The following is a 555-nucleotide window of genomic DNA, read 5'->3' on the forward strand; positions in this document are numbered from 1 at the left end:
AGCGCCGCTTATTCCCGACTCCCCCTCTCCGCCTCTCCCGCGGTCATATTTCTTGTAATTCATAAACCACTTATCAAGTTTCCTCTGACACTAGAGGCTGACTCCGGTTTAGCACCTCGCACTCCATCACTCACCCTGCCGGGGCTTCCCTCTTATCCTTAAGAAGTTCTTGCTCCCTATCGCTTAGCCGGTGTGGACATATTGATTACGTCGCCTATAAATCATTTGCGCTTACTTACCGCTGCATGTCCCCTGGCAGGCAAGGCTGGCGAGTATGGCTTCGTGGGGCAGCCCAACACCGTCAGAACTAACTTCACCACCAAGCAGCTCACCGAGCTGGAGAAGGAGTTTCACTTCAACAAGTACCTGACCAGGGCCAGGCGGGTGGAAATCGCCGCCTCCCTCCAGCTCAACGAGACGCAGGTGAAGATCTGGTTCCAGAACCGGCGGATGAAGCAAAAGAAACGGGAGAAAGAGGGGCTGCTGCCCATCTCCCCCACCGCCCCCTCGGGCTGCGAGGAGAAGGCGGAGGACTCTTCGGAGAAGTCCTGCTCC

Source organism: Egretta garzetta, unplaced genomic scaffold (genome assembly GCF_000687185.1).
Source record: "Egretta garzetta isolate BGI_Z169 unplaced genomic scaffold, ASM68718v1 scaffold94, whole genome shotgun sequence".
Classification (NCBI taxonomy): Eukaryota; Metazoa; Chordata; class Aves; order Pelecaniformes; family Ardeidae; genus Egretta; species Egretta garzetta.